General features: G+C 33.2%; 1 protein-coding gene across 4 annotated transcripts in view; it reads right to left on the reverse strand.

The window, feature by feature from the left end:
• The window catches only part of LOC139512466 (glucose dehydrogenase [FAD, quinone]-like), a 51,265-nt gene extending 39,934 nt beyond the window's left edge, over positions 1–11,331 (reverse strand). Inside the window, exon 1 of one of the 4 annotated variants that reach the window (XM_071300088.1) lies at positions 11,280–11,331. The gene's annotated coding sequence lies outside the window, so the exon portion shown is untranslated. The remainder of the gene's footprint in view (positions 1–11,279) is intronic. The other 3 variants (XM_071300092.1, XM_071300089.1, XM_071300091.1) reach the window with 3 other exon arrangements.
• Positions 11,332–15,835: the final 4,504 nt, after the last annotated feature.

Below are 15,835 nucleotides of genomic sequence, written 5' to 3' on the forward strand. Positions count from 1 at the left end.
GGGGTCCAACAAAATAATTGAATTTGTATTCGAGGCTAGCCTGCTACCAGTCAATCCCATATACAAGTATATAATCATGAATATAAAATTATTATTTTTTCAGTCGTGTAACACCTTCACTGGTGATCCTGTCATTGGATCTGTCGCATAGTTGTTACTTTTATTACTATACTATATATAAAAATATTAATTTTCGCGAACCATTTAGGTCACGGAAATTCCAAAAGATGGCATCAGTAAGGAGAGTTGTGCAAATAATGTGAATACACAGAACCCCCATCCAAATTATCTTTAGCTAAAAGTATTCATCATTTTCTATTTTATATGTACTAACAACATTCCATTTTTCTATAATTTCGATTAAAATATTCCAAAATCTGAGTTAAAAAAAGTCAAATGCCCAAAATAAACATTGTCTGATTGGTTGAAGTACTGTGGCGTCAATGATAAGCATAGTGCTCAAGCCTCGATGTAAAGCACACGCTTCACATGAATAAGGAGAGTTTTACAAATAATGTGAATACACAGATCCTCCATCCTATTTATATTTTGCTGAAAATGTTGCAATGTTCATCATTTCTGTTTTGATTCTGCTAACAACATTCCATTTTTTCTTTAATTCCGATTTATATATGTGGAACCCGCAATAAAAATAGATGGCCTCAATGATTTATTTAAAACGCAACGCAAAAAATTCCGTTGACCCTGAATTCAACGGATCGATAATAGCATCATCACCATCAACAAAATGTTTACCGTTATCTTTGTGAAATTTCAGTTATATAGTTCTTTAATTAGAGAAATTTTGGTAAGTATTACTTATTAATGTTAAGGTTCTACTGATGTGCTCCTCTAGACCTTTTTGACGGTCCGTTTTATCCCATTTATCTCAATATTATCTCCGATGACAGTAATGTCAACCCGACCTATTGAGATTTACTTTTAGTCGAGTAGCAAGTATCAAGTTGCAAAAAGCGAGTATCAAGTTATAAAAAGTGAGTAGCGAGTTATAAAAAGTGAGTAGCGAGTAACAAAAAGTGAGTAGCGAGTAATAAAAAGTGAGTAGCGAGTAACAAAAAGTGAGTAGCGAGTTATAAAAAGTGAGTAGCGAGTAACAAAAAGTGAGTAGCGAGTAACAAAAAGCAAGTAGCGAGTTATAAAAAGTGAGTAGCGAGTAACAAAAATGAGTATCGAGTTATAAATAGTGAGTAGCGAGTAACAAAAAGCGAGTATCGAGTTATAAAAAGTGAGTATCGAGTTATAAAAAGTGAGTATCGAGTTATAAAAAGTGAGTATCGAGTAACAAAAGCTATCATTTATATGTTGGTAAAGATTATTATTTAAACAAATGATCATCTCATGGTTTGTTTCCCTTTTCATTACTTACTAATTCTTTAGGCAGCAACCATTTGATTTGATTTTCTGGGGGGGGGGGGGGGGTCTTTGTTTTCAGTTTAGAAGAACAATCTATTTTTTTAGCGATGACCCGAAAACATTTGTTTTCCTTTCAATTTTAGCATTACATATAGTGGACGCTGAGGGTGAAACAAACATTTTTTTTCTCAGGGTCCAAAACAAATTTTATTTCTTCACCAAAACCTGGAAACAAACGTTTTTTCCACTGCGTTGCCGTCGTTGTTTGTGTTGTCCTAAGACACATTTGGTGTCCGGGCAATAACTTTGGTTTAAGTGAATGGCTATCTATGAAATTTAATAAGAATGTTCAAGACCACAAAAAGGAGTTTTGGATTGATTTTGGGGGTTAAGATGCCAACAATTTAGGTATTAAGGACCAAATTGGGGCCAAAACTAGCATGTTTGTAGTTTCTGGAAAATAACTTGTGTGTCAGTGTGTGGATCCTCTTACATTGTACCACAAGGTTCCATATCAGATATCAAAAAAGAAAGGCTGGAATTTGGTTTGGGGGTATTTTTTTTCAATTTTTTTAAATGGTAGCTCAATAACACAATTTATCTGCATCGATTTTGTATTTGATTATCGGTATTTCTTCATTTTTCCATGAATTAAATTTATTTAGATTGTAACCTTTTTGGCACTATCGGCGTTCCATAGTTTTTTTTTCCGTCAGCAACTCCAGGCAATAAGAATAAAATTTCCTTTATTACAAGACTATTTAATGTATGTAATGTATATATACTAAATACTGTAGTCTAAATATTAAAAAAACAGAGCTGTTTTGTATGTGATTTCTGGTTTAGAAACCTCGGCAAACCGAAATGAGCTCATTTCTGCCGCGTACTACATTTTGACGTTTCCCGTGTATCTACGCCTTTAAAAAACATCCAAAATACCTTGCATGGTAGCGTTAACTCTTAAGAATGTTAAATACGTATAAAACTTTTATATAAATTTTATATCAACTTACCAGAATGAAAAGGATAGAACCTAGATGTGTCGTCTGCACACAGTGCGTCTGCAGTTGACCATTACGAGTTGTCTCCCATATCGTCATTCTTAATCTACGGGCGCCATATCTTTCCATAATATTTGAAGTAAAGTCTAGATTTTTTTGGGGCCAAAATTGACGACTTTCCCCTATTTCGATTTTTGATATGTTTCTTATACTTTATATTTCTCACGAATTCCACAAAAAACATTTCTGTTGCAATTTGTTTGAGGTAATTAAAACCATAGAATGACTGGACTATAAATTCGAGCTCTGATCATTAAGGGACTTATCATTATTTATCTGGGAGGGTAAAATATTTTTATAAATTCAAAGTGGGGGATCAATATTTTTATACATAAGTATTTCACATACTTCAAGAGACAATATGTCAAGAAGAACATTGCAACTGTCAAATTAAAATATATTTTTAGCGGCACCATTCATGATTTTATTCATATACAGTTAAGTAAGAAAATAGACATCACAAAAATTTGGTGATGTAGGTGCTTCATAATCCAAATAATTCAGTCGTTATACATGTATTTCACTCAATTTATTCACTAAATTAACAAGCAATACTGCCAAGTTTTGTTTTAATCAGCCTAATAGTTTGAGAGAAATTGAGTATAAATTAAAGCAGAATCTACAAAGATTTATGCAAAAATTTGTAAAAATGCAAAGCATGCTGCATCATGATGAAAGAATAATGTTTAGAGAAAGAAATTCTCCAAGAAATTATTAAATATTCACTTTTTGTTACTCGCTACTCACTTTTTATAACTCGCTACTCGCTTTTTGTTACTCGCTACTCACTTTTTATAACTCGCTACTCACTTTTTATAACTCGATACTCGCTTTTTGTTACTCGCTACTCACTTTTTATAACTCGATACTCACTTTTTATAACTCGCTACTCACTTTTTATAACTCGCTACTCGCTTTTTGTTAATCGCTACTGACTTTTATAACTCGCTACTCGCTTTTTGTTACTCGCTACTCACTTTTTATAACTCGCTACTCGCTTTTTATAACTCGCTACTCGCTTTTTGTTACTCGCTACTCACTTTTATAAATCGCTACTCGCTTTTTGTTACTCGCTACTCACTTTTATAACTCGCTACTCGCTTTTTGATACTCGATACTCACTTTTTATAACTTGATACTTGATACTCGACAAAAAGAAATCCTCCGACCTATTCGTGTCAAAAGTGAAAATCGCATCGATTTATTGAACTAATTTCTTCTTAAACTGTGCATGCATTATTTCTGTATTATATGATAACCAATCACATTCACGTTGCATGTTTGCATGAAAATGGTCATGTATTAGTGAATTGTAAGGGCGATGCAACTTGAGGTCAGTGCGCGATCACGTGACATTATTATTTGTAAACAAATTTAAAACATGCTCCCCGCGTAACACGTGTCTGAATTATCCTTTCAAAGTGTTATGAATCTTTCAATCACTATTTTATGAAATATTTCTAGGTTTGCATATCAGTAGTCAAAGTGAATTAAACGTAGTTCTTAGTTGTGTTTTTTTTATATAGAATTAGAAGGTAAATCTACATAAGGGGGTCTCATTGGGGGGGGGGGGGGGGGTGTTCTGATCCCAGATCCCACTGACTGTTTTGTCAGATTCCCATATCCCGCTTACACTATGTACATGAGCAATTTTCATTTTTTTGTCATTTCCGGGGTCCTGCAGAACCCCATTTCCCGTTTTCACGACAGACCTCATTTCCCGTTTTCATGACACAATAATTTGACTTTCACGTTTCACGCTTGCGAAAAATTGTCAATATTGGTCACGCTTAGACCCAATGAGAACCACACACTAGTCAGTATTTAACTTCACCCAAAAAGATGACTCAACTTCCCTCTATATTTAAAACCTGCATACTAATTTAAATAGCATTTGCTCCCCTTGAACACTATTTGGCCCCTTCCGTGTCATTTCCCTTTAAATTTGCTGAAAAGTCATACTTTAAGTCCATTTACAGTAACGGCTAATATTTGATTTTACCATCTTAATTTCAATTTTCATATTGAACACATTTGACCATTCAATATGCGTTCCCATGTATTTTTGTCATATATATGAAGGAGGTTTTAGGTCATGTTTTCCTAAACACCTTATTGCTATTTGTCTGTCTGGATTGTTAAAACCACAAAATCAAATATTGATGAATATGCAAGTTTTCAACAATCCCGGAACATTAACAAAGATGTGTGTGAGAGGGTGAAAATTACCCTTCTGATGTACTGATATTTTTAGCACCCCAAGTGAGAATCTAACTCAGGACTTTCAGCACTGTAGCCATCGGTCTTAACCACAAGATCACGAACTCACATTTGATGAACTAATTTCTTCTATATTAACTGTACGTGCATAAATTCTGTATTATTTGATAACCAATCACATTCACGTTGCATGTTTGCATGATAATGGGTTCTGTATGAGTGAACTGTAGTGTATTGCAAAATTAATGCAAATTGTGACGTCAGTGCACCTTCACGTGACATAATTATTTGTAACCAAACTGGCTTCTCATGTAATGTAACGGTTTATTTCGTCCTCTGTGATATTTTATCCTGAGGATAATTTGTCCCGGTAATTTTTTTCCAGGCATGGTATTTCATTTCACAGGTTGATTTTTCCTAGAGGAGTGAAAATCTATCAGATTTCTGTGTTATGCGGATAGTATGTACGGGTATATATTTGCCGTATTATATTTCACAGAACCGTGTGAAAAAGAGTCCCATTAACTACTATGTAAGTTACTCTCAATCAATATATACCTGACTATAATTATAAAATGTTTACAAAGGTAAGCAACTGTCTAGGGCCAGGTAAGGGAGGGGAAAAATTAGTATTAGTACTATTTCGCAGAACGATAAACAGATGCATAGACAGACCAAGGGGGTGGGGAAATTTAGCTTATGACATATATGTAAGAAATCATTGAAGCTTGATGGGAGTGGGCAACCCTCTGGTCCATCAGAGCCCCCACACCTTTTTGAAAAGTTCTGGATCTGCCACTGAGATTTGCAGGTTTTCTTAGTAAAGATACCTTAAAATATCACAAACTGTGTGCTTTCCAGACCATAGTTTACATTTTTTTTCATATTTTGCCGTGTCAAAATGACCTAAATTTAAAGGACAGTATATAGACCCAAAAATGGTATATCACATTCTACACATCAAGATTTTAGCAGGAAAGACTGCCATTGGAGTTTTTAACCATTGTGACTTTTTAATTTGATCTACTCCACTAATTAAAGTCGTTGAAGTAGAATATTTAATGTAGGTTTGTCCACATTTTGGTATATATTAATACATGTTTAGAAATAATGTTGAGCCTGTTCCTAGATGCCTGTTATAGACTTCAATATTTATTGTTTATTGAAAATAAATGGAATCAATTCTTTCAGAAAAGTTTAATTCTATGGAAATGTATCCCCCCTTTTATAAGTTGAAAAGGCTACATAGAGGTCAATATACAGTCTCCAACAGAAAACCAAAAAAGGAAAAATAAAGTGAATTTTGGAGAATTATTAAATGTACATGCATTTGAAATATTTAAGATATATTGTTTCAATTTTTTTAGTTCTAGGTTCCACATAACTACCATTTTAGAAAACGATTTCAATGCTAAGTCTATTAGAGGGATATTTGATTTTCATTGGTTGTAAATATGGAATCTTATTCAGTGGCAAAGGAAATAGACACTGACAAGTCTTAGATAACATTTTATATAGTTTTGAATTTTTCTTCGTCAGTTGACTAAAATTAGATGGAGGTGTGTTCTAATTTCCAACAGAGGAGCAATCAACCTATATCAATATGTGCATGAAGCAAATTGATAGTTGCTAGATACTGAATGATTATATCCACAATAAAGGTTTAACCTGTGCATATATAGTTAAAACAAGATAAAAAAAAAGTCATGTCTTTTTCAGGACTTCTGAATCCAATCATGTAGTATGGAATGTTATTGAGATATGGTTTGGGTGGATGGATGGTCATGAAGGACCTGTACTACAAAGTATATCACTGGATTTAGCTCTTTGTCTAAGTGTATTATTAAAGTACTTTGCTTTGAGCTCAGTTCATTGTTATGCAATTCATTCTTTGTGAAATTAAGATTTGACAGACAACTCTAATGGACAAGGATTTGTCAAAGTAGTATCATCTCTATGTACAATGTAAGTATTCAGGAGATAAAAGCATTCTATTTTGATTTGAACCATACATTTTATAAAAAAAAGTGGGAACAAATTTACCGGACAATGCTACTCCCACTACTAGCAATATGATGCTAGGTTGTTTTAATACATCTGTATTGCCTGCTGATGACTCGGCCCTGAGTGTAAACGGTCCTTCAATTAGGAGGAAAAAAAATTATAAGGCCTATCCAGTCTAAGGGAGCTACCATTTGATTTTTATGGGGGGAGCTAGGATGAAATTTGAAAAAAAAGGCAGGACAGGATTTTGAGTAAAAAAAAAGGCAGGATGAGTAACTTGGCAAAAAAGAAAAAGGCAGGATGACAATTGTTGTAAAAAAGTCAGGATAAGCTAAGAAAAAAAAGAGGCAGGACCGAATAGACTGAAAAATAAAAAGGCAGGACAGAGATTACAACTAAAAAAAAAGGCAGGACAAAATTTTTCATCCTAGCCGCCCCCCCCCCCCCCATAAAAATCAAATGGTAGCTCCCTAATCGATTTCTAAAACTATACTTCATTGCACATGTTCAACATTTTTATACAACCACAAAAAATTTGGGGTCGTAAATTGGTATCCTGTCCGAAAGATGGTTTCTGGATAATAACTTTATTATAAGTCAACAGAAATCAACAAAATTATAACACAACGTTTATAACCACAAAAGGAAGCTTGGGATTGATTTTGGGGGTTATGGTCCCTAAGGTTTAGGAATAAGGGGTACAAAGGTGCCCAAAACAAGCTTTAATCTAGTGTCGGTTTAAAAAGTTGTGTATAAGTATTTCAATTGTTCTGAAATTGTACCACAATGTTTAATACAATAAGTAGAAGGTTCGGATATATTGTGTGGGTTATGGGACAAACAGTCTAATAATTACGGACCAAAAACAAACATTTTTGTAAATTCAAGACCCTTAATTGGAGTTTGTCCAGAATGGTTCTTGAATTACCTAATACCAATGCTTTATGAAATCTTCTTTGAAAATTGGAGTTATCTTTCTTTGTTCAGTCAACTTAAATCAATTATACAATATACAATGCAATATTCACTTTATTACCAACTGATAAATTAAAGCAGTCATTAATAACCATTCAGTGATTGCAAGCACTTTTTAGGGTATGCCCTTTTACAAATGGAAAAATTATACATTTTTTTAGTTTCTGATCTCTTAACTGAAGTTTGTCTCCTCTAAATGTTTCTCATTTCAGAAATTAAAAAGAAAATTTCTTTAGATATTTTTGTTTGAAAGGATTAATATTCAGCAGCATAGTGAATTGCTCCTAACACAAAAGCAAAACAAATATTTAAGTTCATTAGACCACATTCATTCTGTGTCAGAAACCTAAGCTGTGTCATCTATTTAATCACAATTCAAACTCAGAGCTGTTTCCAGCTTGAATGTTGTGTCAATACTAGCCCCAACTGTTCAGGCTTCGACCTCTGCAGTCGTATAAAGCTGGGCTCTGCGGAGCATCTGGTCCATTCATTTGTTTATTTTTCAATTTGTGTGAATTAACATAGTTACAGTAAATGCTAATTACTGCACTTTCATACCACAACAAATATTGTATTGGTACATGTATCACTCAAATGTGTATCCATATAACAAAAAAAATGAAAAGGAATAATTTTGCATTACCTTTTGAATACTATGACTTTTTAGATATGTAGACATATTAAGACTCATTAGTAGATGTTGATAATATTGGCTTAAAATGCTTGAAATTCTATCAGATTACTTTTGGAGCAGTTATGAGTTTTGAAATTAGAAAGATCATATCATATGCAACAAGTGTAGTAAGTTTCAAGTTGATTGGAATTCAGCTTCATCAAAAACTACTTTGACCAAAAACTTTAACCTGAAACTCCCACTTCCATTTTCTATGTTCAATGGACCGTGAAATTGGGGTTAAAAGTCTAATTTGGCTTTAAAATTAGAAAGATCATATCATAATGAACATGTGTACTAAGTTTCGAGTTGATTGGACTTCAGCTTCATCAAAAACTACCTTGACCAAAAACTTTAACCTAAAGCGGGACAAACGAACGAACGGACCCACAGACCAGAAAACATAATGCCTATCTACTATTGTAGGTGGGGGCATAAAAAATTTAATAAATAACACTCATAATGCTCAGATTGGTTGTCATCGTGCAACATAGTTAATAACACCATATAGAAAAAACATAGAACTCATTTTGTCATAAGACACTGTCAAACATCCATACATACTATCCACACTCATCTGTGTCCACACTTGTATATATATATATAATATATATATATATACCTCCAAAGCGAGACAAAAATTTAAACTTAAAATTTTCGCTAACTCAATCAATATATGCGATAGCTTTCGAATCTACTTCTAATCGGATGAATACGAGTAAAAGAAAATTCCCGTAAAGACTGAAGTGACATTATAGTTGTCTCAAAAATGTAACAACTATGTAAATAGACATTCTCATCCACTTTTAATCAGAAATACTTGGGTACAGGATATTTTTAGCCAATTACTATGTACTATGATAAGTTGATAGTTAACTATCCACAGTGGTCAATGCAGATTATTAGTCATCACTTGATAATCAAGTACACCTTCCAAATTACAATCTATATAACGAATTGGTGTACACATTTATTTACACACATTATTATCAACTACAATTTTCTTTTTTTAATGTTTGGTGACTTTCATTTGAAAGAAAAGTATATGTCAACTATTAAAATTTAAAGAAGTACATGACCTGTAATAATGTTTTTTTTTTTAAATATTCACTTCCCGTTGACGTACGTTTTTCCTGTTGAATTTTTTTTTAGAAAATGTAAGTTGAGGAGATTAAGTGCAGAAGGAGAACGTTTGAAATGATACTTAATAAAGTATGATGCAATCCCAGTTATCAACTTTAACAGAGACAAGTTCTGATTAACATTTTGAGTTCATTTTTTTCTGAAATTACGACAAAATCTATATAAATTAATACCCACGGAAATAAAATATTATAAAACATTAAAAATCGAAAAGAAGAATCTATCTGATAACGACAAACAAAATCAATACAAATATCAAATAATAAAAGGTTTATTAAATTTTGCAAAGATAAGTATATCTGAAAATCAAAGTCATTGTCAAAACCATGAAAGACAACTAAATGAATCGTATGATAGGTAAAGATACGTATATATACGTGGTCTTATGACAGTGAAGTTTAGGCGGGAATCTCAATAATCACGTGATATATAAAAACCATGATTTCTTTCGTTTTTCATCATCTTAGAAATATTTGATATTGATAAAATTTATTATGAATGAATTTCATAGTTAAGGAATGCTTAGTTAAAACTTGAGTAACGCATTTAACAAAATTAATTGGTTAGCAATAACCGGTCCCGTTACGTGCGTACGTCGAGTTAAGTACGTATGTCATTTTATTGGAAATCTCTATTATGCGACCTTACTACGATTAGCACGATCTTATTACGCTCATCACGTTCTCATAACGACCATACCACGATTTTGTCGATTGCAACACGATCTTACCACGCTTCTTTTGCGATTATAGCACGCTCTTATCTCGATCATTCTACGATCTTTTCACGTTCATATCGCGATCTAACTACGCTCTCAGCAACAACGTCAACGTCATGTTCCGTATAAATACTGTTTCATTCCTTCTAATTGTCATTAATACGTAGAATTCTCGAAATTAATACGGACATCCTCCGAAATCTACCAGAACTAGTGGACATGTGGTAAGTGTAGAGGTAGAGTCAAAGGGGCCTCTTATACAAACTCCTGATCCAGTAGAGATGTCGGATCAACCAATCCAACCTGTATCCTGTAACGTATTCCTGAGCCATCAAGATCAAATGACAATATTTTTTTAACAATAGTGGGAATGATACAGATGTTTCAAGCATGGTTGAGCTGTTGGAAATTAGGGACATGAGGTCCAAATTACATATAGACAAAACCTGGAGAACTTTTATATAAATTTAATGTGACAATGGCTAGAACTCGAAAGTAATTCTAGCCATTATCGTAGTTTGAACGTTGTCAGGTCCAAAAACGAGCGTGATGAGGACGGCATTAGCGTGCTAGAATCGTACTATGGTTTTGAACAGATTAGTATAAACGTGGTATAGTCGTAGTAGAAGCGTTGCTCGGTCGTTTGGAGAACGTGATGAACGTAATGAGGTCGTAGAAACGTCGTAGTGAGATCGTATCGCAATCTCTATGACTAGATTCGCGCTTTCGCAACGCTCCTCTGGCTTCGATGGTACAACGACCTTTGTAATCTTACCACGACCTTACTGCGTTCTCACTACCCTTCTACTATGACCTGATTTCGCCACGATTGTTTTGAACATGTTAAAAATTGGCCACGCATATCACGATCACGAATACCTCATTTTTTTCAGAGATCATGTGCGATCGTGGCCTAATGTGACTGCGATATTAAGGTTCACATTGGAACTCGCGGTTCATATTTTACGATATGAATGTGTAGAAAACCCAATAATCTATACGAATTGAATTGAATTTACTTAAGGGTACCAAAACTAATGGAGATAAATAAAAAATAAAGAAATAAAACATCAATCTAACGAGAATTATCTTGAACAGAAAATGTCTTTACCTGAATGTGCAATACTGTAACATCTAAACTGTAAACACACGTTAGTCAAGGTAAGCTATTTTAAGATGTTTGAATAACTTATACATCAGAAAACTAGTATCAAGGTGACTGTGGTCTCTTCAGTTGATAATTCCTTACTTAATCATCTATTTAAAATAATATAATTATTCATGCTTAAATTCTCATTTCTTCTGAAAAAAATGAGCATAAGGTCAGCTATAAAAGAGAGACAAAAGAGATCCAAAGGGACATTCATACTCATAATTCGAGAAAAATTGACAACGACATATGGCTCAAGAAGAAGAAGACTAATAGACAAACAAGTACACAAAATACAACATAGAAAACTGGGGGTGATTTCATGTGTTCCAGTAGAAAATGCAATACATGCGCATCTAGAATTCCACAATTACGTTATCTTTCTTGTAACAATTAATTTTTGTTAATCATTTAAAATATTTTATAGTATATATATACCAATATCATTATCATCAAAATGGAAAATATTCTTTACTGGACATTGTTGGTCAAAATCTGGATTTTATTTATGAGAATTAACAATTTCCATGTTGCAAAGATGGGAAAGAATGCAAAGAAATAAGCATCATGATGTCGAAAACAACTCATTCAGGTACCTGAGGTGATTCTAACTTTAAAGTCTTCCGTAGGAAGCGTGTTTCGCATTATGACATCATGTAAAATATGTAAAAAATTACCAGCAGTCGTGTTATCGAAAAGGGTATGCCTATCATAATCAACAACCAACGCCAAATTTTAGCGAATGCTTCAAATATATCATTGTAGGATCGCTCAACGTTTTTGAAATTTCCTTGTATAACAAAAAACAAAAAGCGCAGGAATATTGCACCAATATGCAGATTCCTTTTCATGTGCAGGTGCTTCAGTAATTCAATTAAAAGAACACAATATGAAGTCTTTTTTTTGTGGTAGCATTTTCACTATAACTTCATTATTCATTTCTAAATTTAAGTCGAGATATGAAGCAGATAATACAATGGATGCGATCAACATAGTCACTTAATTGTCATGACATGTAAAAGATTCTACATATAGCGGAAAATTGAATTAAAAAAATAGTATAGTAGTAGCATCATTCAATTTATCTACAAATATTAAAAGAAAAGAAATGAAGGAAAAGGTTGTCTGAAAAGGAACAAAAATTGATGTCCATTGTATTTTTGGCTTTATGTTGTAAACATGTCAACCGACGTAGTAAATGTATCGCCATTTAAAACAAGTATTTCAAGAAGAAAAAGATGCCCAAGAATCATTTGTCAGAATCAAATGTAACATAGTATTATTTGCCACTGCCTAAATCATTATATTTATTTATACCTCATTTTCATGAAGGAAACAAAAACTAATTTTGTTAACCTATAACTTGTTCTAAACGAGAAATGCATCGATAAAGCAAATAACATTAAACTTTTGATCTTATCAGTGTGTCGGATATACAATATTTTTTCTCTTTCGAAAAAGTTGCATCTTAAAATTTTAAAACGAAAAGCTTGTAGATTAACAATCGTTCATAATGACGTTAAGCACGTTAATGCGTCAATACCGTGTAATCAACCAGTCCACACTAATAAACAGCTTTTCTATAAAATCATAATAGATAAGTTATATAAAACTTATTCATAGACTAGACAGATGAATACTATTCCAAAAATAATACAAATTGTTTTATCATATTTAATAATAGTATAAAATAAGGACAACATATTGACAAAACGTCAAAAATATGCGTGTCAGACGTAACAGACTATACACATAATAACCTTAGCAGGGGTGTTCGTGTTCTTCAAAACAGTGTTATATCCTCGAAAAATCGCAAGAATGATATGCTTTATATATAAAGTATTACAATATTACTGAATATGCGTTCCTGTAACGACCAACGCTATATTTTGGCAAAAACAAATAGTGGTCATTATGGTCAGATTAAGGAAAATGTTAAGCTATCAAAATTTATAGGTTTTGAAATATAAGATTATATGATTTTTCGTTTGTGTAAATAATGCTTATAAAAGTACATAGATAGACTAAATCAAAACAGATTTTTTGCAGCACTCACACCCCATTTAAAAATGCAACGACTTCTGGCAAATGTCTTGCAAGATGTCCAATGTCGGATTTCGCCGCTTTATACAAATAAACTTTAATTTGCGACGTTATTTATTGAAATTTCAGATTTGTTGCATGCTAAATAGTGCTTTTCCGTAATTGTACTTTAACTTTACATAACAGCTGAATACTTTTTGATAATTTGCGAAGTCAAAATGACTTCGTTTTCAAAGAAATGAAATGTCTTGCAAGTTTTCCACTGGACGATTTTCATTCGTTTTCACCGTTGTCGATTCGGGACGCTATTTATATATGATGAATCATTTGCATATATTTCCTCAGATAGAATTTTTCTTGATAGTCAGATAATATCAACTTGACCACAAAGTATATAACAAAAAATCCGATGACTGGGGTTGTTTGTTTAAATGAGGTTCTAGAGTTGTGAAAAGGTTGTGTATAACGAGAGGATAAAAAATCAACTTTTTTGAAATTTTCAAATTTCAGAAGCGTAAAACTGCGATTTTTTTATTTCTGTGCAATAAGATTCATATGTATAGAACTTGAAAGTGAAAATAAAATTGGGCTATATACCTCTCCTTATCATACAAAGCTTAGAGGGTTGCTGCTCACAAGGAAGCTATTAAACCAAGAGTTCCAAATGGTGAAGTTGAAATCATCCCTTCGTAAATTTTACGGACGCCATCACGAGTTGGTTGACTGTTATGGAATAACCGTTTCACAAATGATAACGGATATGTTCCTTACGTCGTAACTACAATCGCCTTCCCTTTCATGAATGTGACCTACCGAATTAGACCATTTACCGGATTTGTTATCACATAAGCAACACGACGGGTGCCGCATGTGGAGCAGGATCTGCTTACCCTTCCGGAGCACCTGAGATCACCCCTAGTTTTTTTGGTGGGGTTCGTGTTGTTTATTCTTTAGTTTTCTATGTTGTGTCGTGTGTGCTGTTGTTTGTTTGTCTTTTTCATTTTTAGCCATGGCGTTGTCAGTTTGTTTTAGATTTATGAGTTTGACTGTCCCTTTGGTATCTTTCGTCCCTCTTTTTTAACATATGAGATGAATATAACTTACCTTTTTTTCTGACAATCCTTTCATTTCTTAATTTAATTTTCCTTTTCGGATCTAATTTGGAAACATTGCATTATTTTTTTACGTTTTGTGTCAATTGGTGTCTAGTTGAGAGTTGTCTCATTGGTACTCATTATACCGTATATATCTTAATTTCATACAGACTTATGCAATACGCAAATACAATATATTTTGTTGTTTGTTGCTTACGTTACTTTCAGTGGGAAATATTTCATGCATATTCAGTACAACCAAACATTAAGAAGTATCCATATTGATGTGCAAAACAAAAATAGCAAGCGAAATAAAAACATATCGCCGATAATCATTAATCGCCGTAAAACGTAAAAATTTTACGTTACCATTTGAGACGCAATGTCGTGCGTTACGTCTATGACATTCTGCAGCACGTATTTGTTGTGGAATGGTAGTCGTCATCGGTGAAGTTGATGTATAGGAGATTATTTTAACAGGTTGACCATTATATACTATTAAATCCTTCCGGAGCACCTGAGATCACCCCAAGTTTTTGGTGGGGTTCGTGTTACTCAGTCTTTAGTTTTCTATGTTTTTTCTTGTGTACTATTATTTGTCTTTTTCATTTGTAGCCACGGCGTTGTCAGTTTATTTTCGATTTATGAGTTTTACTGTTCCTCTGGTATCTTTCGGCCCTTTTTTATAGCAGGAAATAATTCACAGTTTGCAATCTTTATAAGTTAAAAAATTAAAGTGTTTGTAGTATGGATTTTAATCAGCAGCTTTACCCTGTATTTTGTTTCCAGCTGATGAAAACACGTTCGACAATATGACACAAAGATGAAATAGATGGTATATTAGACGGATTATTTGACGGAGGGATATGATTTAACATAATCCAATCAAAAAGCTATGTTTGCCTTTTATTTGGGATAGATATTTATGATATTTGAAAGAAATTTGATTAATTACATGTCAATCAAATATTCAACCGTATATATAGAGAACCAACTCAACTAACACACATCTCAAAGTCGGCATACATTTTCAACAAGAGACAAGTGTGTATATACAATCTATCAATCAAGTTATGAATGTGAACCATGATATAGTTTCCTCAGAAAGTTCGAACATGGACATCTACTCCTTGACTGATGAGGACACAGGTCGCACATTTATTGTTAAACATTAAATTTTCTAGATATGTAGACATCCTTGCAACTTCGCCAAAGATTCAGAAGACACTTTGATGTTGAGCCATCTTTGAATACATATCAACACCAATAGAATGCCGTTTGTATTCATCAACAGTCTCGCCCCTACCAAATACTCAATGAAGACAGACTAGCTGATTACCGCCTTAGAATATGCTGTGTGTTCATTGATGATGTGATTAT

This window comes from Mytilus edulis, chromosome 2 (assembly GCF_963676685.1).
Source record: "Mytilus edulis chromosome 2, xbMytEdul2.2, whole genome shotgun sequence".
NCBI classification, from domain to species: domain Eukaryota; kingdom Metazoa; phylum Mollusca; class Bivalvia; order Mytilida; family Mytilidae; genus Mytilus; species Mytilus edulis.